The sequence below is a fragment of the Tachyglossus aculeatus genome, chromosome 22, assembly GCF_015852505.1.
Source record: "Tachyglossus aculeatus isolate mTacAcu1 chromosome 22, mTacAcu1.pri, whole genome shotgun sequence".
Lineage (NCBI taxonomy): Eukaryota > Metazoa > Chordata > Mammalia > Monotremata > Tachyglossidae > Tachyglossus > Tachyglossus aculeatus.
Genome location: NC_052087.1, coordinates 52,509,293 through 52,535,160, shown reverse-complemented (window position 1 = coordinate 52,535,160; position 25,868 = coordinate 52,509,293). Strand labels below are relative to the sequence as shown.

General features: G+C 46.3%; 1 protein-coding gene across 2 annotated transcripts in view; it reads right to left on the bottom strand.

Annotated features, from left to right (window-relative positions):
- The window catches only part of B4GALNT4 (beta-1,4-N-acetyl-galactosaminyltransferase 4), an 81,415-nt gene that overhangs the window by 41,669 nt on the left and 13,878 nt on the right, over positions 1-25,868 (bottom strand). The window lies entirely within an intron of this gene.

The window sequence follows — 25,868 nt, the reverse complement described above, 5'->3', positions numbered from 1 at the left end:
TCTCCCAGACAGTACACTGATGATATTTGTTAGGCGCTTACTATATGTCAGACACTGTTCTAAGCACTAGGGTAGATACAAGCTGATCAGGTCGGACACAGTCCCTGCCCCACATGGGACTCACAATCTAAATCCCCATTTTACAGATGGGGTAACTTGGGCCCAGAGAAGTTAAGTGACTTGACCAAGGTCACACAGCAGCCAAGTGGCAGTGCCGGGATTAGAACCCAGGTCTTTCTGACTCTCAGGCCTTGGGTCCATCCACTAGGCCTGCTCTGCACTCAGTAAGCACTCAATAAATGCCATTCATTCGTTCAATCGTACTTATTGAGCGCTTACTGTGTGCAGAGCACTGTAGAAGCAGCGTGGCTCAGTGGAAAAAGCCCGGGCTTGGGAGTCAGAGGTCATGGGTTCGAATACCGGCTCCGCCACATGTCTGCTGTGTGACCTTGGGCAAGCCACTTGCTTGCCACAGTCCTTTTAGACTGTGAGCCCACTGTTGGGTAGGGACTGTCTCTATATGTTGCCAACTTGTACTTCCCAAGTGCTTAGTACAGTGCTCTGCACACAGTAAGCGCTCAATAAATACGATTGATTGATTGATTACAGTCTAGAGTATGGTCTACATTCACACACACACACACAACACCCCCATCCATATCTCTCTCTCTCTCTCTCTCTCTCTCTCTCTCTCTCTCTCTGTGGCTTTGGACACGTCATTTCACTTCTCTGGGGCTGTTTTCTCATCTGTAAAATGGGGATTCAAAATACTAATGATGATGGTGTTTGATGATGATGATGATGATGATGATGATACCCTCCCTCCGCACATCCGCCAAGCTAGCTCTCTTCCTCCCTTCAAAGCCTACTGAGAGCTCACCTCCTCCAGGAGGCCTTCCCACACTGAGCCCCCTCCTTCCTCTCCCCCTCCCCATACCCCCCACCCTACCTCCTTCCCCTCCCCACAGCACCTGTATACATGTTGGTACAGATTTATTACTCTATTTTACTTGTACATATTTAATAATAATAATAATAATAATAATGTTGGTATTTGTTAAGCGCTTACTATGTGCCAAGCACTGTTCTAAGCACTGGGGTAGATACAAGATAATCAGGTTGTCCCACGTGGGGCTCACAGTCTTCGTCCCCATTTTCCAGATGAGGGAACTGAGGCCCAGAGAAGTTAAGTGACTTGCCCAAGGTCACACAGCTGACAAGTGGTGGAGCCGGAATTTGAACCCATGACCTCTATTTTGTTAATATATTTTGTCCTGCTGTCCGTCTCCCCCTTCTAGACTGTGAGCCCGTTGTTGGGTAGGGACCGTCTCTATACATTGCCAACTTGGACTTCCCAAGCGCTTAGTCCAGTGCTCTGCACACAGTAAGCGCTCAATAAATACGATTGAATGAATGAATGAATGAATGGTGTTCGATAAACCCTTACTATGTGCCAAGCACTGTTCTATACTAATCCTCCTGTGTCCACCCTGGTTATCTAGTATCCACCCCTGCGCTTAGAAGAGTGTCTGGCACATAGTAAGAGCTTAATAAATATGATAATTATTATCAGTTGTATTTATTGAGCGCTTACTGAGTGCGGAGCACTGAACTAAGCGTTTGGGGGAATTTAATGTAACGGGGTTGGTAGACACCTTCTCTGTTCCTCCTACTTGACTGCAAGCCCTCCATGGACCAGGGACTCTGTCTAACCTTATTATGTATCTACCCCAGCGCCTAGCACAGTGCTTGGCACATAAAAAGCGCTTAACACATACCTCAACTATAATAATAACTTCTCTGTCTCAGTTTCCTCATCCTTAAAATGAAGATTCAGTACCCATCCTCCCTCCTACTTTGACTGTTAGCCAAAGGATTAATAATAATTATGGCATTTGTTAAGAATAATGATAATAATGACATTTATTAAGTGCTTACTATGTGCAAAGCACTGTTCTAAGCGCTGGGGAGGTTACAAGGTGATCAGGTTGTCTCACAGGTTGTCACAGTCATAATCCCCATTTTACAGATGAGTAACTGAGGCGCAGAGAAGTTAAACGACTTGCCCAAAGTCACACAGCTGAAAATTGGAGGAGCCGGGATTTAAACCCATGCTCAAATCCGTGCTCAACAATAATAATAATAATAATGGCATTTATTAAGCGCTTACTATGTGCAAAGCACTGTTCTAAGCGCGGGGGAGGTTACAAGGTGATCAGGTTGTCCCACTGGGGGCTCCCAGTCTTCATCCCCATTTTGCAGATGAGGTAACTGAGGCCCAGAGAAGTTAAGTGGCTTGCCCAAAGTCACACAGCTGACAAGTGGCGGAGCTGGGATTTGAACCCATGACCTCTGACTCCAAAGCCTGTGCTCTTTCCATTGAGCCATGCTGCTTCTCCCAGCATTTTAAGTGCTTAATATGTTCCAAGCACTGTTCTAAACATTGAGGTAGATACAAAGTATCACAGTCTTAATCTCCATTTTACAGAGGAGGTCACTGAGGCCCAGAGAAGTTAAGTGGCTTGCCCAAGGTCACACAGCAGACAAGTGGAGGAGCCAGGATTAGAATCCACATCCTCTGACTCCCAAGCCTGGGATTTTATTATCTTGTATCTATCCCAGTGCCTGGCACACAGTAAGCGCTTAACACAGTTATAACAATCACAACTTCTCTGAATCTGTTTCCTCATCTGTAAAATGGGAATTTGATATCTCTCCTCCCCCTGCTTTAGACAATGAACCCCACGTGGAGTAGAGACTGTCTGACCTGATTGCCCTGTAAGACCTGGGTTCTAATCACAGCTCCGGCACTTGTCTGCTGTGTGACCTCGGGCAAGTCACTTGACTTCTCCGGGACTCAGTTTCTTCACCTGTCAAACGGGGATTGAGACTGTGACTCCCAGGTGGGACAGGGACTGTGTCTATCAATCAATCAATTGTATTTATTGAGCACTTACTGTGTGCAGAGCTCTGTAATAAGCGCTTGGGGAGTACAGAGGAGCAGCGTGGCTCAGTGGAGAAGAGCCCGGGCTTTGGAGTCAGAGGTCATGGGTTCGAATCCCGGCTCTGCCACATGTCTGCTGTGTGACCTTGGGCAAGTCACTTAACTTCTCTGAGCCTCCGTTACCTCATCTGTAAAATGGGGATTAAGACTGTGAGCCCCATGTGGGACAACTTGATCACCTTGTATCCAGCACTTAGAACAGTGCTCTGCACATAGTAAGCGCTTAACAAATGCCATTATTATTATTATTATTATTATTATTACAAGCTGGCAACATCTAGAGACAGTCCCTACCCAACAGTGGGCTCACAGTCTAGAAGGGGGAGACAGAGAACAAAACCAAACATACTAACAAAATAAAATAAAGATGAGTTCCTATCTACCTCCCTCCTTCCCCTCCCCACAGCACCTGTATGTTTGTACAGTTTTATTACTCTATTTATTTTACTTGTGCATATTTACTATTCTAATTATTTTGTCAATGATGTGCATTTAGCTTTAATTCTATTTATTCTGATGACTTGACACCTGTCCACATTTTTTAGTTTTGTTGTCTGTCTTCCCCCTTCTAGACTGTGAGCCCGTTGTTGGGTAGGGACCGTCTCTATATGTCGCCAACTTGTACTTCCCAAGCGCTTAGTACAGTGCTCTACACACAGTAAGCGCTCAATAGATATGATTGAATGAATGAATGAATGCTGAGAACGGGGCTTGGAACAGAGTAAGCACTGAATGAATACTATCATTATTATTACAGTGCTTGGTACATAGCAAGCATTAAACAAATACCACACACATTCATCATCTAAAATTCACCCTTTTAGACTGTGAGCCCACTGTTGGGTAGGGACTGTCTCTATATGTTGCCAACTTGTACTTCCCAAGCGCTTAGTACAGTGCTCTACACACAGTAAGCGCTCAATAAATATGATTGAATGAATGAATGCTGAGAACAGGGCTTGGAACAGAGTAAGCACTGAATGAATACTATCATTATTATTACAGTGCTTGGCACATAGCAAGCAATAAACAAATACCACACACATTCATCATCTAAAATTCACCCTTTTAGACTGCGAGCCCACTGTTGGGTAGGGACTGTCTCTGTATGTTGCCAATTTGTACTTCCCAAGTGCTTAGTACAGTGCTCTGCACACAGTAAGTGCTCAATCATCATCATCATCATCAATCGTATTTATTGAGCGCTTACTTTGTGCAGAGCACTGTACTAAGTGCTTGGGAAGTACAAATTGGCAACATACAGAGACAGTCCCTACCCAACAGTGGGCTCACAGTCTAAAAGGGGGAGACAGAGAACAAAACCAAACATACTAACAAAATAAAATAAATAGAATAGATATGTACAAGTAAAATAAATAAATGGAGTAATAAATATGTACAAACATCTATACATCTATACAGGTGCTGTGGGGAAGAGAAGGAGGTAAGATGCGGGGGATGGAGAGGGGGACAAGGGGGAGAGGAAGGAAGGGGCTGAGTGTGGGAAGGCCTCCTGGAGGAGGTGAGCTCTCAGTAGGGCCTTGAAGGGAGGAAGAGAGCTAGCTCTAATAAATACAATTGATTGATTGATTAATTGATTGATCTTGGGTTTCAGGATACACTGGCACAGTGGCCAAGGTACCTAGCCTGCACACCCTCCCCCCCACCAGTGCAAACAAGCACGGGCCTGGGACTCAGGAGGTCACGGGTTCTAATCCCGGCTCTGCCACTTAATAATAATAATAATGATGGCATTTATTAAGCACTTACTATAGGCAAAGCACTGTTCTAAGCGCTGGGGAGGTTACAGGGTGATCAGGTTGTCCCTTGGGGGGTTCACAGTCTTCATCCCCATTTTATAGATGAGGTAACTGAGGCCCAGAGAAGTTCAGCGACTTGCCCAAAGTCACACAGCTGAAAATTGGAGGAGCCGGGATTTGAACCCATGACCTCTGACTCCCAAGCCCGGGCTCCTTCCACTGAGCCACGCTGAGTAACTAGTCTGCTGTGTGACCTTGGGCAAGTCACTTCACTTCTCTGGGCCTCAGTTTCCTCATTTGTAAAATGAGGATCGAGACTGTGAGCCCCAGGTGGGACGGGGACTGTGTCCAACCGGATTTGCTTGTATCCACCCCAGCGCTTAGTACAGTGCCTGGCATATAGTAAGCGCTTAAACTATAATTATAATTATTATTATAACAAGGGGTAGGGGTCTGAAGGTGTAGGGGAGAGAAGTCAGGCAATCATATTTATTAAGTGCCTACTGTGTGCACAGCACTGTAGTAAGCGCTCAGGAAAAGACAAGAAAACAATAAACAGACACATTCCCTGTCCACAATGAGCTTCCAGCCTAAGAAGCAATCAATCAATCAATCAATTGTATTTATCGAGTGCTTACTGTGTGCAGAGCACTGTACTAAGCGCTTGGGAAGTACAAGAGAAGCAGCGTGGCTCAGTGGAAAGAGCCCGGGCTTTGGAGTCAGAGGTCATGGGTTCAAATCCCAGCTCCGCCACTTGTCAGCTGTGTGACTTTGGGCAAATCACTTCCCTTCTCTGGGCCTCAATTACCTCATCTGCAAAATGGGGATGAAGACTGTGAGCCCCCCCCGTGGGACAACCTGATCACCTTGTAACCTCCTCAGCGCTTATTATTACACACAAGCAGTGTGGCTCAGTGGAAAAGAGCACGGGCTTTGGAATCAGGGGTCATGGGTTCAAATCCCGGCTCCACCAATTGTCAGCTGGGTGACTTTGGGCAAGTCACTTCACTTCTCTCGGCTTCAGTTACCTCATCTGTGAAATGGGGATTACGACTGTGAGCCCCCTGTGGGACAACCTGGTCACCTTGTAACCTCCCCAGTGCTGAGAACAGTGCTTTGCACATAGTAAGCACTTAATGCCATTATTATTATTAGAGGGAGCCCCCCACCCTCATCCCCACTCAACTGTCTCAAATGACCTTCCCTCCCACCCCCACTCATCCTCTCTTCTGCATTGCCTATGCACTTTATTTATATTAATATTAGAATAATAATGGTATTTGTTAAGTGCTTACTAATCAATCAATCAATCAATCGTATTTATTGAGCGCTTACTATGTGCAGAGCACTGTACTAAGCGCTTGGGAAGTACAAGTTGGCAACATATAGAGACAGTCCCTACCCAACAGCAAGCTCACAGTCTAGAAGAATGATGGCATTTATTAAGTGCTCACTATGTGCAAAGCACTGTTCTAAGTGCTCGGGGGGATACAAGGTGATCAGGTTGTCCCACGTGGGGCTCACAGTCTTCATCCCCATTTTACAGATGAGGTAACTGAGGCCCAGAGAAGTTAAGTGACTTGCCCAAAGTCACACAGCTGAGAGTTGGCGGAGCCGGGATTTGAACCCATAATAATAATAATAATGGCATTTATTAAGCGCTTACTATGTGCAAAGCACTGTTCTAAGCGCTGAGGAGGTTACAAGGTGATCAGGTTGTCCCATGGGGGGCTCACAGTCTTAATCCCCATTTGACAGATGAGGTAACTGAGGCCCAGAGAAGTGAAGTGACTTGCCCAAAATCACACAGCTGACAATTGGCGGAGCTGGGATTTGAACCCATGTCCTCTGACTCCAAAGCCCGGGCTTTTTCCACTGAGCCACGGTGCTTCTCTAGGTCTGTCTCCTCCTCCTACTTCCCCTCCTTCTCCCCCTCTAGACTGTCAGCTCCTTGTGGGTGCGAATGTGTCTACTAGCTCCTGTATCTGACCACCGTTGCGGTTAGTACAGTGCTCTGCCCAGAGACAGCGCTCAATAAATACCACTGATGGACCGAGTGGGAGTTTCTGGGACTTCCATCTTGGGCAGGGGTCAGTGCTGAATAGTGGCAGGTGTGGAGGGTGGGGGATGGAGACGGGGAAGCCCAAGAACAGAAAAATCTGGTCCTGTCCTCCCCCCAGAACTGAGTTTACGTATAAAAACTTGTGAGAGGAAAGATATGTGTGTGTGTGTGTGTGTGTGTGTGTGTGTGTGTGCGCATAGAAACTCAGGAGAGAGATGTGTGCGGATAAAACCTTGGGAGATTGGAGTGTGAGTGTGTGACTGCATGGATCAAAATTTGGGAGAGAGGAGACTTGGGTCTGTGTTTGCATGTGCATAAAAACTCAGAAGACGTGAGTGTGTGTGCATCAATCAATCAATCAATCAATTGTATTTATTGAGCGCTTACTGTGTGCAAAGCACTGGACTAAGCGCTTGGGAAGTACAAGTTGGCAACATATAGAGACAGTCCCTACCCAACAGTGGGCTCACAGTCCAAAAGTCATAAAAACTCGGGAGAGAGAGAGGGAGAGGCCTGTTTGTGCACAAATCTTGGAGAGGACTGTGTGTATGTGTGTGTGTGTGAGTGTGTGTGCATAAAGACTCAGGAGAGAGAGAGAGAGGCCTGTTTGTGCACAAATCTTGGAGAGGACTGTGTGTATGTGTGTGTTTGTGAGTGTGTGTGCATAGACTCAGGAGAGAGAGAGAGGCCTGTTTGTGCGCAAATCTTGGAGAGAGAGGACTATGTGTATGTGTGTGTTTGTATATTTGGGAGAGTGAAGACGTTCGTTTGTGTGTGTATAAACCCCAGGGGAGAGAGAGGACTCTGTGTGTATATAAACTCAAGATAAAGGGGCCTGTGTATAAACCTGGGAGGGAAAGAGAGAGAGAGTGTGTGTGTATGTGTGTGTATCAACTCAAGAGAGAGGACTGTCTATGTTTACATTCAGAATAAAGGAGGCTGTGTGTGCATTTTTGTGTGCGCCTAAACCTGAGAAAAAGAGGGAGGGGTGTGCATATGTGTGTATAAACCTTAGAGAAAGAGGGAAGGGGATGTCTGTGCGTCTATGTGTGTAAGCTCAGGATAAAGGAGACAGTGGGTGTGTGTGTGTCTACAAACTCGGGATAAAGGAGACACTGTGTACGTGTATAAACCTGGGAGAGGGCTGTGTGTATATAAACTCAGGAGTCAGGGGAGTGCATGTATGTGTGTGTGTGTGTGTGTGTGTGTGTGTATAAATTCAGGAGAGAGGGGGCTGTGTGTATATAAACGCAGGCATGAGGGAAGTGTGTGTGTGTTCGTGCATATAAACTAAGGAGAGGGAGGTGCTGTGTGTGCACAAACCTTGGAGAGAGAGAGGACTCTGTGTGTATATAAACTCAAGATAAAGGGGCCTGTGTGTATGTATAAACCTGAGAGCGAGAGAGAGTGTGTGTGTGTGTGTGTGTGTGTGTGTCAACTCAGGAGAGAGGACTGTCCATGTATAAATTCAGAATAAAGGAGGCTTTGTGTGTATTTCTGTGTGCGCCTAAACCTGAGAGAAAGAGGGAGGGGTGTGCATAGTGTGTATAAACCTGAGAGAAAGAGGGAAGGCGATGTCTGTGTGTCTATGTCTGTAAGATCAGGATAAAGGAGACTCTGTGTGTGTGTGTGTGTGTGTGTGTGTGTGCGCGCACGCGCATAAACTCAGGATAAAGGAGACAGTGTGTGCGTGCGTGTGTGTGTGTACAAACTCGGGACAAAGGAGACACTGTGTACGTGTACAAACCTGGGAGAGGCCTGTGTGTATATAAACTCAGGAGTGAGGGGAGTGCATGTATGTGTGTGTGTGTATAAATTCAGGAGAGAGGGGGCTATGTGTATATAAACTCAGGCACGAGGGAAGTGTGTGTGTGTCCGTGCATATAAACTAAGGAGAGGGAGGTTCTGTGTGTTTACAAACCTTGGAGAGAGAGGACTCTGTGTGTATATAAACTCAAGATAAAGGGGCCTGTGTGCATGTATAAACCTGAGAGAGAGAGAGAGAGTGAGTGTGTGTGTGTGTGTGTGTGTGTGTGTGTGTGTGTGAACTCAGGAGAGAGGACTGTCTATGTATAAATTCAGAATAAAGGAGGCTGTGTGTGCATTTTTGTGTGCCCATAAACCCGAGAGAAAGAGGGAGGGGTGTGCATATGTGTGTATAAACCTGAGAGAAAGAGGGAAGGGGATGTCTGTGTGTCTATGTGTGTAAGATCAGGATAAAGGAGACAGTGTGTGTGTGTGTGTGTGTGTGTGTGTGTGTGTGTGTGTGAACTCAGGAGAGAGGACTGTCTATGTATAAATTCAGAATAAAGGAGGCTGTGTGTGCATTTTTGTGTGCCCATAAACCCCAGAGAAAGAGGGATGGGTGTGCATATGTGTGTATAAACCTGAGAGAAATAGGGAAGGGGATGTCTGTGTGTCTATGTGTGTAAGCTCAGGATAAAGGAGACAGTGTGTGTGTGTGTGTGTGTGCATAAACTCAGGATAAAGGAGACAGTGTGTGCGTGCGTGTGTGTGTACAAACTCGGGATAAAGGAGACACTGTGTACATGTATAAACCTAGGAGAAGGCTGTGTGTATATAAACTCAGGAGTGAGGTGAGTGCGTGTGTGTGTGTGTGTATAAATTCAGGAGAGAGGGGGCTGTGTGTATATAAACTCAGGCATGAAGGAAGTGTGTGTGTGTTCGCACATATAAACTAAGGAGAGGGAGGTTCTGTGTGTGCACAAACCTTGGAGAGAGAGGACTCTGTGTGTATATAAACTCAAGATAAAGGGGCCTGTGTGTATGTATAAACCTGAGAGGGATTGTGTGTGTGTGTGTGTGTGTGTGTGTGTGTGTGTGTGTGTATCAACTCAGGAAAGAGGACTGTCTATGTATAAATTCAGAATAAAGGAGGCTTTGTGTGCATTTGTGTGTGCGCCTAAACCTGAGAGAAAGAGGGATGGCGATGTCTGTGTGTCTATGTCTGTAAGATCAGGATAAAGGAGACTCTGTGTGTGTGTGTGTGTGTGCGCATAAACTCAGGATAAAGAAGACAGTGTGTGTGCATGTGTGTGTACAAACTCGGGATAAAGGAGACACTGTGTATGTGTGTAAACCTGGGAGAGGCCTGTGTGTATATAAACTCAGGAGTGAGGGGAGTGCATGTATGCGTGTGTGTATAAATTCAGAAGAGAGGGGGCTGTGTGTATATAAACTCAGGCATGAGGGAAGTGTGTGTGTGTCCGTGCATACAAACTAAGGAGAGGGAGGTTCTGTGTGTTCACAAACCTTGGAGAGAGAGGACTCTGTGTGTATATAAATTCAGGAGAGAGGGGGCTGTGTGTATATAAACTCAGGCACGAGGGAAGTGTGTGTGTGTTCGTGCATATAAACTAAGGAGAGGGAGGTTCTGTGTGTTCACAAACCTTGGAGAGAGAGGACTCTGTGTGTATATAAACTCAAGATAAAGGGGCCTGTGTGTATGTATAAACCTGAGAGAGAGAGAGAGAGAGAGAGAGAGAGAGAGAGAAAGAGAGAGTGTGTGTGTGTCAACTCTGGAGAGAGGACTGTCTATGTATAAATTCAGAATAAAGGAGGCTGTGTGTGCATTTTTGTGTGCCCATAAACCCCAGAGAAAGAGGGAGGGGTGTGCATATGTGTGTATAAACCTGAGAGAAATAGGGAAGGGGATGTCTGTGTGTCTATGTGTGTAAGCTCAGGATAAAGTAGACAGTGTTTGTGTGTGTGCATAAACTCATAAACTCAGGATAAAGGAGACAGTGTGTGCGTGCATGTGTGTGTACAAACTCGGGATAAAGGAGACACTGTGTACGTGTATAAACCTGGGAGTGGCCTGTGTGTATATAAACTCAGGAATGAGGGGAGTGCATGTGTGTATGTGTGTGTGTGTGTGTGTGTGTGTGTGTGTGTGTGTGTAAATTCAGGAGAGGGGACTGTGTATATAAACTCAAGCATGAGGGAAGTGTGTGTGTGTTCGCGCATATAAACTAAGGAGAGGGAGGTTCTTTGTGTGCACAAACCTTGGACAGAGAGGACTCTGTGTGTATATAAACTCAAGATAAAGGGGCCTGTGTGCATGTATAAACCTGAGAGGGATTGTGTGTGTGTGTGCGCGCGTGTGTATCAACTCAGGAGAGAGGACTGTCTATGTATAAATTCAGAATAAAGGAGGCTTTGTGTGTATTTTTGTGTGCGCCTAAACCTGAGAGAAACAGGGAGGGGTGTGCATATGTGTGTATAAACCTGAGAGAAAGAGGGAAGGCGATGTCTGTGTGTCTATGTCTGTAAGATCAGGATAAAGGAGACTGTGTGTGTGTGTGTGCATAAACTCAGGATAAAGGAGACCGTGTGTGTGTACAAACTCGGGATAAAGGAGACACTGTGTACGTGTATAAACCTGGGAGAGGCCTGTGTGTATATAAACTCAGGAGTGAGGGGAGTGCATGTATGTGTGTGTGTGTGTGTGTATAAATTCAGAAGAGAGGGGGCTGTGTGTATATAAACTCAGGCACAAGGGAAGTGTGTGTGTGTGTGTGTCCATGCATATAAACTAAGGAGAGGGAGGTTCTGTGTGTTCACAAACCTTGGAGAGAGAGAGAACTCTGTATGTATATAAATTCAGGAGAGAGGGGGCTGTGTGTATATAAACGCAGGCACAAAGGAAGTGTGTGTGTGTTCGTGCATATAAACTAAGGAGAGGGAGGTTCTGTGTGTTCACAAACCATGGAGAGAGAGGACTCTGTGTGTATATAAACTCAAGATAAAGGGGCCTGTGTGTATGTATAAACCTGAGAGCGAGAGAGTGTGTGTGTGTGTGTGTGTGTGTGTGTGTGTGTGAACTCAGGAGAGAGGCCTGTCTATGTATAAATTCAGAATAAAGGAGGCTGTGTGTGCATTTTTGTGTGCGCCTAAACCTGAGAGAAAGAGGGATGGGTGTGCATATGTGTGTATAAACCTGAGAGAAAAAGGGAAGGCGATGTCTGTGTGTCTATGTCTGTAAGATCAGGATAAAGGAGACTCTGTGTGTGTGTGTGTGTGTGTGTGTGTGTGTACATAAACTCAGGATAAAGGAGACTGTGTGTGTGCGTGTGTGTGTACAAACTCGGGATAAAGGAGACACTGTGTATGTCTGTAAACCTGGGAGAGGCCTGTGTGTATATAAACTCAGGAGTGAGGGGAGTGCATGTGTGTGTGTGCATAAATTCAGGAGAGAGGGGGCTGCGTGTATATAAACTCAGGCACGAGGGAAGTGTGTGTGTGTCCGTGCATATAAACTAAGGAGAGGGAAGTTCTGTGTGTTCACAAACCTTGGAGAGAGAGGACTCTGTGTGTATATAAATTCAGGAGAGAGGGGGCTGTGTGTATATAAACTCAGGCACGAGGGAAGTGTGTGTGTGTTCGTGCATATAAACTAAGGAGAGGGAGGTTCTGTGTGTTCACAAACCTTGGAGAGAGAGGACTCTGTGTGTATATAAACTCAAGATAAAGGGGCCTGTGTGTATGCATAAACCTGAGAGCGAGAGAGAGAGTGTGTGTGTGTGTGTGTGTGAACTCAGGAGAGAGGACTGTCTATGTATAAATTCAGAATAAAGGAGGCTTTGTGTGCATTTTTGTGTGCGCCTAAACCTGAGAGAAAGAGCGAGGGGTGTGCATATGTGTGTATAAACCTGAGAGAAAGAGGGAAGGGGATGTCTGTGTGTCTATATGTGTAAGCTCAGGATAAAGGAGACTGTGTGTGTGTGTGTGTGTGTGTGTGTGTGTATAAACTCAGGATAAAGGAGACAGTGTGTGTGTGCGTGTGTGTGTACAAACTCGGGATAAAGGAGACACTGTGCACGTGTATAAACCTGGGAGAGGCCTGTGTGTATATAAACTCAGGAATGAGGGGAGTGCATGTGTGTGTGTGTGTGTGTGTATAAATTCAGGAGAGAGGGGACTGTGTGTATATAAACTCAGGCATGAGGGAAGTGTGTGTGTGTTCTTGCATATAAACTAAGGAGATGGAAGCTCTGTGTATGTGTGTTTGTGTGTGTGTGTGTGTGTGTGTGTGTGTGTAAAAACTCAGGACAAAGGACCATGTGTGTATAAATTCAGGGCAAAGGACCGTGTGTGTATAAACTCAGGATACTTTCCCAAGTGCTTAGTCCAGTGCTCTGCACCCAGTAAGCGCTCAATTCGATCGAATGAATGAATAAAGGAGGCTGTGTGGGTATGTGTGTATAAACCTGGGAGAAAGAGGGCTGTGTGGCCGGGGTGTGTAAACTCAGGATAAAGAAGATAGTGTGTGTGTTTCTAAACTTGGGAGAGGGCTGGGGGAGTATAAACTCAGGAGGGAGGGGGCTGGGTGGATGTGTGTGGCTCAAGTCCTCCTCCGCCTCCCCCATAATAAGAATAATAATAATGATGCCATTTGTTAAGCATTTACTATGTGCCAAACACTGTTTTAAGCGCTGGGGAGGATACAAGGTGATCAGGTTGTCCCACGTGGGGCTCAAAGTCTTCATCCCCATTTGACAGATGAGGTAACTGAGGCTCAGAGAAATGAAGTGACTTGCCCAAGGTCAACACAGCAGACGTGGCTGAGCCGGGATTTGAACCCACGACCTCTGATTCCAAAGCCCGCTGAGCGCTGTCTCCTCCTACTTCCCCTCCTTCTCCCCCTCTGGACTGTCAGCTCCTTGTGGGTGTGAATGTGTCTACCAACTCCTGTATTTGACCACCCTGGCGCTTAGTACAGTGCTCTGCCCAGAGACGGCGCTCAATAAATACCACTGATGGACCGAATGGGAGTTTCTGGGATTTCTGTCTTGGGCAGGGGTCAGTGCTGAATAGTGGCAGCTGTGGAGGGTGGGGGATGGAGATGGGGAAGCCCAAGAACAGAAAAATCTTGTCCTGTCCTCCCCCCAGAACTGCATGTATGTATAAAAACTTGGGAGAGGAAAGATGTGTGTGTGTGTGTGTGCATAGAAACTCCGGAAAGAGATGTGTGTGGATAAAAATTTGGGAAAGAGAAGTGTGAGCGTGTGTGTGCATGGATAAAAATTTGGGAGAAAGGAGACTCGGGTCTGTGTTTGCATGTGCACAAAAACTCAGAAGATGGGAGTGTGTGTGCATAAAAACTCAGGAGAGGGAAAGAGCCACGCTGTTTCTCCGCATAAACCATCACCTCCCACTCTCTTGCACACCCCTCACCCCCTAATCATGGGTATTGACTGAGTGCTTATGGTGTACAGAGCACTGTACTAAACGCTTGGGAACACCAGGGCTGGGAGACGTGATACTGTGAGCCCACCGTTGGGTAGGGACCGTCTCTCTATGTTGCCAACTTGTACTTCCCAAGTGCTTAGTCCAGTGCTCTGCACACAGTAAGCGCTCAATAAATATGACAATGACTGAATGAATCCCCACCCACAAGGAGCTTACGGTCTACAGGGGGAGGCAGACATGAAAATAGAATATAATAATGATAATAATAATGGCATTTATTAAGCGCTTACTATGTGCAAAGCACTGTTCTAAGCACTGGGGACTTTACAAGGTGATCATCAATCATCATCATCAATTGAATGAATGAATGAATCCCCACCCACAAGGAGCTTACGGTCTACAGGGGGAGGCAGACATGAAAATAGAATATAATAATAATAATAATGATGGCATTTATTAAGCACTTACTATGTGCAAAGCACTGTTCTAAGCACTGGGGACTTTACAAGGTGATCATCAATCATCATCATCAATCGTATTTATTGAGCGCTTACTGTGTGCAGAGCACTGGACTAAGCGCTTGGGAAGTACAAGTTGGCAACATACAGAGACAGGCCCTACCCAATAGTGGGCTCACAGTCTAAAAGGGGGAGACAGAGAACAAAACTAATCATACTAACAAAATAAAATAAATAGAATAGATATGTACAAGTAAAATAAATAAATAAATAGAGTAATAAATATGTACAAACATATATACATATATACAGGTGCTGTGGGGAAGGGAAGGAGGTAAGATGGGGGGATGGAGAGGGGGACGAGGGGGAGAGGAAGGAAGGGGCTCAGTCTGTGAAGGCCTTGTCCCACGTGGGGCTCACTATCTTAATCCCCATTTTCCAGATGAGGTAACTGAGGCCCAAAGAAGTGAAGGGACTTGCCCAAAGTCACCCAGCTGACAAGTGGCGGAGCCAGGATTTGAACCCATGACCTCTGACTCCAAAGCCTGGTCTCTTTCCACTGAGCCACAATGCTTCCCTATGACGAGTGCCCAGTGGGGCTTGGGGGCCGGGGGAAGGGGGCTTCCCAGCAAGGCCAGCTGGCCAGAGGGCCATTCATTCATTCAATCGTATTTATTGAGCGCTTACTGTGTGCAGAGCACTGTATTAAGCGCTTGGGAAGTACAAGTTGGCAACAGAGAGAGACAGACCCTACCCAACAACAGGCTCAGTCTAGAAGGGGGAGACAGGAAACAAAACAAAACATGTGGACAGGTGTCAAGTCATCAGAATAAATAGAAGTAAAGCTAGAAGCACATCATTAACAAAATAAATAGAATAGTAAATATGTACAAGGAAAATAGAGTAATCAATCTTTACAAACATATATACCTGCATATATGTATATATGTTTGTACGTATTTATTACTCTATTTATTTTACTTGTACATATTTATTCTATTTATTTTATTCTGTTAATATGTCTTGTTTTGTTCTTTATCTCCCCCTTCTAGACTGTGAGCCCACTGTTGGGTAGGGACCGTCTCCATATGTTGCCAACTTGGACTTCCCAAGCGCTTAGTACACTGCTCTGCACACAGTAAGCGCTCAATAAATACGATTGATTGATTGAACATATTTATTCTATTTATTTTATTCTGTTAATATATTTTGTTTTGTTCTCTGCCTCCCCCTTCTAGACTGTGAGCCCACTGTTGGGTAGGGACCGTCTCTATATGTTGCCAACTTGGACTTCCCAAGCGCTTAGTACAGTGCTCTGCACACAGTAAGTGCTCAATAAATACGATTGATTGATTGTACATATTTATTCTATTTATTTTATGCTGTTAATATGTTTTGTTTTGTTCTCTGCCTCCCCCTTCTAGACTGTGAGCCCACTGTTGGGTAGGGACCGTCTCTATATGTTGCCAACTTGGACTTCCCAAGCACTTAGTACAGTGCTCTGCACACAGTAAGTGCTCAATAAATACGATTGAATGAATGAATGAATGTACAGGTGCTGTGGGGAGGGGAAGGAGGTAGGGCGGGAGGGGGTGGGGAGGGGGAGAGGAAAAAGGGGGCTCAATCTGGGAAAAGGGGGGCTCAGTCTCTCTCTGATCCTCCCCTTTCCCTTTGGGGGAGGGGGCCCAGGGGCTCAGAGGGAGTCGGAGTGGGTTGTGGTTGGGGGCAGGGCGGGGAGAAGGGCCACAAAGCAGCTGGAGCCTGGGCATCAGGTGGTCATGGGTTCTAATTCCACCACTTGTCTGCTGTGTGGCCTTGGGCAAGTCACTTCACTTCTCTGTGCCTCAGTTCCCTCATCAGTACAGTAGGGATTGAGACTGTGAGCCCCACATGGGGCAGGGATTGGGTCCAACCCAGTTTGCTGGTATCCACCCCAGCGCTCAGAACAGTGCCTGGTGAATAGCAGGTTCTTAAATACCACAATTACCGTTATTATTATTATTATTATTCCCCTACCACTGCCACCACCCTCAACCCCACCTCTCCCACTGGGGGCGTTGGGAATAATAATAATAATAATAATAATAATAATAATAATAATAATAATGGCATTTGTTAAGCGCTTACTATGTGCAAAGTACTGTTGTAAGCACTGGGGAGGTTACAAGGTGATCAGGCTGTCCCACGGGGGGGGGGGGGGGGGCTCACAATCTTCATCCCCCTTTTACAGATGAGTTAACTGAGGCACAGAGAAGTCAGATGACTTGCCCAAAGTCACACAACTGACAACCGGCAGAGCCGGGATTTGAACCCATGACCTCGGACTCCAAAGCCCGGGCTCTTTCCACTGAGCCACGCTGCTTGGGAAGACGCCAGGGAGGCGACCAAGGCAGGAGGAGGGGAGAGGCCCCGGATTCCCCCCTTGGCCCTCCGCCCTCCATCCTTCCTGGCAGTCTCGCTCCCTGGCAGCTCCAGACTGGCACAAAGGGGCGATTCATGGAAGGCGGCTCTGGGGGTTGGCCCAGGGGGAGGGGACACATGTACTGTACTAAGTGCTTGGGAAGTACAAGTATTCCCACTGGGGGCATTGGGAATAATAATAACAATAATAATAATAATAATAATAATGATGATGGCATTTATTAAGCACTTACTATTTGGGAATAATAATAATAATGAAGGCATTTATTAAGTGCTTACTATGTGCACTGTTCTAAGCACTGGGGAGTTTACAAGGTGATCAGGTTGTCCCACGTGGGGCTCACTGTCTTAATCCCCACTTTACAGATGAGGGAACTGAGGCCCAGAGAAGTGAAGTGACTGGCCCAAAGTCACCCAGCTGACAAGTGGCGGAGCCGGGATTTGAACCCATGACCTCTGACTCCAAAGCCCGGGCTCTTTCCACTGAGCCACGCTGCTTCCCTATGAAGAGTGCCCAGTGGGGCTTGGGGGCCAGGGGGAAGGGGGCTTCCCAGCAAGGCCAGAGGTGGGGTGGGCTGGGGGGGAACAGGGGCTCAGACTAGGTTTGGTACAGTGCTCTGCACATAGTAAGCGCTCAATAAATACAATTGAATGAATGACCCCCCCTTGCCCCTTCCCCTCCCCCCACCTTACCTCCTTCCCCTCCCCACAGCACCTGGATATATGTATATGTGTTTGTACGGATTTATTACTCTATTTTATTTGTACATGTTTATTCTATTTATTTTGTTAATATGTTTTGTTTTGTCATCTGCCTCCCCCCTCTAGACTGTGAGCCCACTGTTGGGTAGGGACCGTCTCTAGATGTTGCCAACTTGTACTTCCCAAGCGCTTAGTACAGTGCTCTGCACACAGTAAGCGCTCAATAAATACGACTGAGTGAGTGGGGGACGGGGAGCAGGGGTTCACCTCAGACTTGGGGGGTGAGGTGGTCCTGTCCCCAGTTTGGGGCCTTGCTCTGGAGGTGAGGGGGGTGTGGAGTCAATCAATCAATCAATCGTATTTATTGAGCGCTTACTGTGTGCAGAGCACTGTACCAAGCGCTTGGGAAGTCCAAGTTGGCAACATATAGAGACAGTCCCTACCCAACAGTGGGCTCACGGTCTAAAAGGGGGAGACAGAGAACAAACCAAACATACTAACAAAATGAAATAAATAGAATAGATAGGTACAAGTAAAGTAATAAATATGTACAAACATATATACAGGTGCTGTGGGGAAGGGAAGGAGGTAAGATGGGGGGATCAATCAATCAATCATATTTATTGAGCGCTTACTATGTGCAGAGCACTGTACTAAGCGCTTGGGAAGTACAAATTGGCAACATATAGAGACAGTCCCTACCCAACATTGGGCTCACAGTCTAAAAGGGGGAGACAGAGGACAAAACCAACCATACTAACAAAATAAAATAAATAGAATAGATATGTACAAGTAAAATAAATAAATAAATAAATAGAGTAATAAATATGTACAAACATATATACATATATACAGGTGCTGTGGGGAAGGGAAGGAGGTAAGATGGGGGGGATGGAGAGGGGGACGAAGGGGAGAGGGGGAGTCAAAGGGGCACAGACCGAATCGGGGGAAGGGGGGACAGGGGCTCAGACCAGGTTGGGGAGGGGGGCAAGGTGGGCAGGAGGAGGCCGGGGATGGGGGGTGAAGAGTCCCTGTCTCTGGTTTTGGTCCTTGTTCCAGAGAGCGGGGTAACGGGGGCGTCACAGAAGACCCCCTGACCTGTAGCTGATGAGGAGAGGGGGGTTAGGGCCTGGTTTCTGAGGGTCTGATGCCTTAGCCAGGGGTGTGTATGTGTTCCGGTGGTCTGTGCCTTTCTACTTCCATTCATTCATTCATTCAATCGTATTTATTGAGCGCTTACTGTGTGCAGAGCACTCTACTAAGCGCTTGGGAAGTATAAGTGGGCAACATATTGAGATGGTCCCTACCCAACAGTGGGCTCGCTGTTTTGTTCTGGTGTTGTCTCCCCCTTCTAGACTGTGAGCCCGTTGTTGGGTAGGGACCGTCTCTATGTTGATGACTTGTTCTGTGCAAACAGTACAGTGCTCTGCACACAGTACGTGCTCAATAAATGCGATTGAATGAATGAATGAATGAATGAGCCCGTTGTTGGGTAGGGACCGTCTCTATATGTTGACGATTTGTACTGCCCAAATGCTTAGTACAGTGCTCTGCACACAGTAAGCGCTCAATAAATACGATTGAATGAATGAATGAATGAATGAGCCCGTTGTTGGGTAGGGACTGTCTCTATATGTTGATGATTTGTACTGCCCAAACGCTTAGTACAGTGCTCTGCACACAGTAAGCGCTCAATAAATACGATTGAATGAATGAATGAATGAATGAGCCCGTTGTTGGGTAGGGACTGTCTCTATATGTTGATGATTTGTACTGCCCAAACACTTAGTACAGTGCTCTGCACACAGTAAGCGCTCAATAAATACGATTGAATGAATGAATGAATGAATGAGCCCGTTGTTGGGTAGGGACCGTCTCTATATGTTGATGATTTGTATGTCCCAAACGCTTAGTACGGTGCTCTGCACACAGTAAGCGCTCAATAAATACGATTGAATGAATGAATGGATGGATGCTACCCAGTGGAATGGAAGCAGCGTGGCTCAGTGGAAAGAGCCCGGGCTTTGGGGTTGCAGGTCAGGGGTTCAAATCCCGGCTCTGCCAATTGTCAGCTGGGTGACTTTGGGCAAGTCACTTCACTTCTCTGGGCCTCAGTTACCTCAACTGTAAAACGGGAATGAAGACTGTGAGCCTGTATATATGTTTATACATATTTATTACTCTATTTATTTACCTGTACATATCTATTCTATTTATTTTATTTTGTTGCATGTTTGGTTTTGTTCTCTGTCTCCCCTTTTAGACTGTGAGCCCACTGTTGGGTAGGGACTGTCTCTATATGTTGCCAACTTGGACTTCCCAAGCGCTTAGTCCAGTGCTCTGCACACAGTAAGCGCTCAATAAATACGATTGATTGATTGATTGAGCCCCCCGAGGGACAATCTGATCACCTTGTAACCTCCCCAGCGCTTAGAACAGGGCTTTTCACATAGCACAGCGCTTAATAAATGCCATTATTATTATTATTATTACCCCTGACCCAGGGAGGAGGGTGATGAAATGCAGCTACAAATGCAGAGCCCCTCACTGCTGCTGCATTATTTCTTGGCTTTGGGCCGGGGCCACTTGTGGGGCCATTTTTGGGGTGATGTGGGGCGGTGGCATCTCCCCAACTTTCCAGGGAGGCCGGGGCGGGCCTGGGCAGGGGGCCCCGGGGCTCGCTGGGGTTGGGAATCAGGAAACGTTGGTGAGGAATGGGGAAATCTGGCCTCTGGTCTCCACGCTCCTCCCCACTGCTCCACTTTATCCTGCTGGGCCCATCAGCCCACCGTGGGACAACCTGATCACCTTGTAACCCCCCCAGCGCTTACAACAGTGCTTTGCACATAGTAAGCGCTTAATAAATGCCACCATTATTATTATTATTATCATCAGCATCACAGAAGTAGACTAGCACCCACCCCAGCTCCTCCACTTGTCTGCTGTGTGACCCTGGGCAAGTCACTTCACATCTAGAGAAGCAGCTTGGCTCAGTGGAAAGAGCCCGGGCTTTGGAGTCAGTGGTCATGGGTTCAAATACTGCCTCTGCCAATTGTCAGCTGTGTGACTTTGGGCAAGTCACTTAACTTCTCTGGGCCTCAGTTCCCTCATCTGGAAAATGGGGATGAAGACTGTGAGCCCCCCGTGGGACAACCTGATCACCTTGTAACCACCCCAGTGTTTTGAACAGTGCTTTGCACATAGTAAGTGCTTAATAAATGCATTATTATTATTATTATTCTTTTACAGATGAAGAAATTGAGGCATGGAGAAGGTAGGTGACTCATCCAAGGTCACACAGTAATAATAATAATAATGGCATTTATTAAGTAGGCAAGTGGCGGAACTGGAATGAGAACCCACCCAATCAATCAATTGTATTTATTGAGAGCTTACTGTGTGCAAAGCACTGTACTAAGCGCTTGGGAAGTAGGAGTTGGCAACATATAGAGATGGTCCCTACCCAACAGTGGGCTCACAGTCTAGAAGGGGGAGACAGAGAACAAAACAAAGCATTTTAACAAAATAAAATAAATGGAATAGATATGTACAAGTAAAATAGAGTAATAAATATGTACAAACATATATACATATATACAGGTGCTGTGGGGAAGGGAATCAATCAATTAATCGTATTTATTGAGCACTTACTGTGTGCACAGCACTGTACTAAGCGCTTGGGAAGTACAAGCTGGCAACATACAGAGACAGTCCCTACCCAACAGCGGGCTCACAGTCTAGAAGGGGGAGACAGAGAACAAAACCAAACATACTAACAAAATAAAATAAATAGAATAGATAGGTACAAGTAAAATAAATAGAGTAATAAATATGTACAAACATATATACATATATACAGGAAGGAAGTAAGGTGGGGGGGTGGAGAGGGGGAGGAGGGGGAGAGGAAGGAGGGGGCTCAGTGTGGGAAGGCCTCCTGGAGGAGGTGAGCTCTCAGTAGGGCCTTGAAGGGAGGAAGAGAGCGTGCTTGGCGGATGGGCAGAGGGAGGCCATTCCAGGCCAGGGGGATGATGTGGGCTGGGGGTCGACGGCGGGACGGGTGAAAACGAGGAACCAAGCGTGGGAGAGGCTCACTCTACCCTGGCCCTGCTGCAGTTATGGAGAATCTTGCCCATTTCTTAACAGGGAGCACTTCTAAATGGGCTAGGAGGCCTGAGAGCCCCGGGACTGCGCCAACCATTATGAAAAGAGAAATGCTGTCCTTTTCTGTTCTTCAGAAACTCAGCAAACAATTCAGTAGAGGCATGACACTGCATGCGTGCGCACACATATACACAAACACACACCCCTGGGATGGTACACAGACCTGTACCCACATCCCTAGATGTGCAAAGACATGGACACAGGTACACCCCGGAGACGTACACACACATTCAGACACACGCGCTCAGACACACACCCAGGTGCAGATGTGCACGCGTGCAAATACACACCCGCAGACACCCCCCAACCCCTCTAGGGATGAGCAAAGACACACACACACACACACACAAACACACCCCTCTCCCTCTTGGGATGCGCACAGATACACACATCCTTGAGATATGCAGAGACAGGCAGATAAAGAAAGACATTTATCTCTCCAGCCTCTTGGACCCAATCCCATGAACATAATAATATATATTATCATAATATCATATAATAATATCAATATCATAATATCAACCCCTCTCCACCCCCCCGTCTTACCTCCTCACTTCCCCACAGCACCTGTATATATGTATATATGTTTGTACATATTTATTACTCTATTTATTTATTTTACTTGTACATATCTATTCTACTTATTTCATTTTGTTAATATGTTTGGTTTTGTTCTCTGTCTCCCCCTTCTAGACTGTGAGCCCACTGTTGGGTAGGGACTGTCTCTATATGTTGCCAACTTGTACCTCCCATCTTACCTCCTTCCCTTCCCCACAGCACCTGTATATATGTATATATGTTTGTACATATTTATTACTCTATTTATTTATTTTACTTGTACATATCTATTCTACTTATTTCATTTTGTTAATATGTTTGGTTTTGTTCTCTGTCTCCCCCTTCTAGACTGTGAGCCCACTGTTGGGTAGGGACTGTCTCTATATGTTGCCAACTTGGACTTCCCATCTTACCTCCTTCCCTTCCCCACAGCACCTATATATATGTATATATGTTTGTACATATTTATTACAATATGTATTTATTTATATTACTTGTATATATCTATTCTATTTATTTTATTTTGTTAGTATGTTTGGTTTTGTTCTCTGTCTCCCCCTTTTAGACTGTGAGCCCACTGTTGGGTAGGGACTGTCTCTATATGTTGCCAACTTGTACTTCCCAAGCGCTTAGTACAGTGTTCTGCACACAGTAAGTGCTCAATAAATACGATTGATTGATTGATTGATTCCCAAGCGCTGAGTACAGTGCTCTGCACACAGTAAGCGCTCAATAAATACAATTGATTGATGATTATTATCATCAATAATGATAATGATGACATTTGTTAAGCGCTTACTAAGTGCAAAGCACTGTTCTAAGCACTGGAGGGGATACAAGGTGATCAGGTTGCCCCACGTGGGGCTCACAGTCAATCACTACTTTACAGATGAGGGAACCGAGGCCCAGAGAAGTGAAGTGACTTGCCCGTAGTCACACATCTGAAAAGCGACGGAGTCGGGATTAGAACCCATGACCTCTGACTCCCAAGCCCGGGCTTTTTCCACTGTGCCACGCTGCTTCTCTGCACAACCCCTTCCTGCTCCCCAATCCCAACCCCCTCTGCTGTGTGTGTGTGTGTGTGCGTGTGTGTGTGTGTGTGGGGGGGGTGGGTGGGTGTGTTTGTGTCTGGGTGCAATGAATCACTCAGGAAGCATCTCAGCCAAACACCTTCCCCGGCGAGGATGGAGAGCCTGGCCCCAAATGACCTGCATTTAATAAGATCGCGTTCTGGGCGTCCAAACCCAGCCCCCGCTTGGTGCCTGGACTAAGCTGCTCCGGGGGGTCCCCTTTGTCCACCCCCAACTCCCCAAGGGCCTGCAGTGGGGAGGGGAATGACCCCCGCCCAGATCTGGCCTTCCCTGACAAAGCCCCCCTTTCCTCTTCTCCCCCTCCCTTCTGCGTCGCCCTGAATTGCTCCCTTAATTCATCACCTCCTCCAGGAGGCCTTCCCAGACTGAGCCCCTTCCTTCCTCTCCCCCTCGTCCCCCTCTCCATCCCCCCATCTTACCTCCTTCCCTTCCCCACAGCACCTGTATATATGTATATATGGTTGTACATATTTATTACTCTATTTTACTTGTACATATCTATTCTATTTATTTTATTTTGTTAGTATGTTTGGTTTTGTTCTCTGTCTCCCCCTTTTAGACTGTGAGCCCACTGTTGGGTAGGGACTGTCTCTATATGTTGCCAATTTGTACTTCCCAAGCGCTTAGTACAGTGCTCTGCACATAGTAAGCGCTCAATAAATACGATTGATGATGATGATGATGATCCCTCCAACCAGCCCCACAGCACTTATGCCCATATCTGTCATTTATTGATTTATATTAGTGATAATAATAATAATGGGGGGATTTGTTAAACACTTACTATGTGCCAGGCACTGTTCTAAGCATTGGAGTAGATACAAGATAGTCAGGTAGTCCCACGTGGGGCTCACAGTCTTCATCCCCGTTTTACAGATGAGGGAACTGAGGCCCAGAGAAGTTAAGTGACTTACCCAAAGTCATACAGCTGACAAGACTGTGAACTTCTAGACTGTGAGCCCACTGTTGGGTAGGGACCGTCTCTATATGTTGCCAACTTGTACTTCCCAAGCGCTTAGTACAGTGCTCTGCACACAGTAAGCGCTCAATCAATACAACTGAATGAATGAATGAAAGTGGTGGAGCCGGGATTAGAACCCACGACCTCTGACTCCCAAGCTTGTCCTCTTTCCACTAGGCTTCTCTTATTAATGTCTGTCTCCCCCATTCTAGACTGTAAGCTCGTTGAGGGCATTGAATGTGTTTGTATATTGCTCTGTTGGCCTCTCCCAAGCGCTTCATACAGTGCTCTGCACACAGTAAGCGCTCAATCAATACAATTGAATGAATGAATGAAAGTGGCGGAGCCGGGATTAGAACCCACGACCTCTGACTCCCAAGCCTGTCCTCTTTCCACTAGGCTTCTCACATTAATGTCTGTCTTCCCCATTCTAGACTGCAAGCTCGTTGAGGGCATTGAATGTGTTGGTATATTGCTCTGTTGGACTCTCCCAAGCGCTTAGTACAGTGCTCTGCACACGGTAAGCGCTCAATAAATAGGATTGAATGAGCAAATAAGTCTGGCTGTCAGGGCAGCTGGAATTGCACTTTCATTCATTCAGTCGTTTTTATCGAGCGCTTACTGAGCACTATAAAAAAATAATGGCATTTGTTAAGCACTTACTATGTGCAAAGCACTGTTCTAACTGCTGGGGGGGATACAAGGTGATCAGGTTGTCCCACAGGGGGGCTCCCAGTCAATCCCCACTTTACAGATGAGGGAACTGAGGCACAGAGAAGTGAAGTGACTTGCTCAAGGTCACACAGCTGACAGTTGGCAGAGCCAGGATTTGAACCCATGACCACTGACTCCACTGAGCCACGCACTATACTAAGCACTTAGGGCCAGAGGCAGAGCCTAGAGCCAAGAATAAGGTCACGGCCCTTCTTCTCTGGGTCCCCTCCTTCGGTCCCCCCTCTCCGAATCTGCCCCGATTTCCTCCACCACCATCGGCCTCATTATTTCAGCCAAGGAATCTGAGTGTTTAGTTGCCAACTTGTACTTCCCAAGCGCTTAATACAGTGCTGTGCACACAGTAAGCGCTCAATGAATATGATTGAATGAATGAATGAATGAATGTACAGATTCATTCCTCTATTTTACTTGTACGTATTTACTATTCTATTTATTTTATTTCGTTAATCTGTTTTGTTTTGTGGTCTGTCTCCCTTCAAGGCCCTACTGAGAGCTCACCTCCTCCAGGAGGCCTTCCCACACTCAGCCCCTTCCTTCCTCATCCCCCTCGTCCCCCTCTCCATCCCCCCATCTTACCTCCTTCCCTTCCCCACAGCACCTGTATATATGTATATATGTTTGTACAGATTTATTACTCTATTTATTTATTTTACTTGTACATATCTATTCTATTTATTTTATTTTGTTAGTATGTTTGGTTTTGTTCTCTGTCTCCCCCTTTTAGACTGTGAGCCCGCTGTTGG